Below are 309 nucleotides of genomic sequence, written 5' to 3'. Positions count from 1 at the left end.
CAAGACAGGAAAAGGGGGCGGGGCCTGAGCCCAGGATGGGGGCGGGGCCTGTGGGGTGAAGAGGCGAAAGGGGCCGGTAGGGGACCCGCCCACCGCGCGTGGAATGGTCAGCTTGGCTGGAGTTTCTTTTTTTCTTTATGGATTAAGGCATTACATATGTGTCCTTATCCCCCCCATTGCCCTCCCCCCAACTCACTGGCTGGAGTTTCTTGGCCGAGCTCAGGCCATTGGGGTCGCAGCTCCCGGACCAAGGCGGGACCATCGTGGGCGCCCGCTGGACCCGGTCGGTAGCCGGGTAGGCCGTGGGCT

This window comes from Myotis brandtii, unplaced genomic scaffold (genome assembly GCF_000412655.1).
Source record: "Myotis brandtii unplaced genomic scaffold, ASM41265v1 scaffold1956, whole genome shotgun sequence".
In the NCBI taxonomy this organism is placed as follows: domain Eukaryota; kingdom Metazoa; phylum Chordata; class Mammalia; order Chiroptera; family Vespertilionidae; genus Myotis; species Myotis brandtii.
This window is presented reverse-complemented; position numbering follows the sequence as displayed.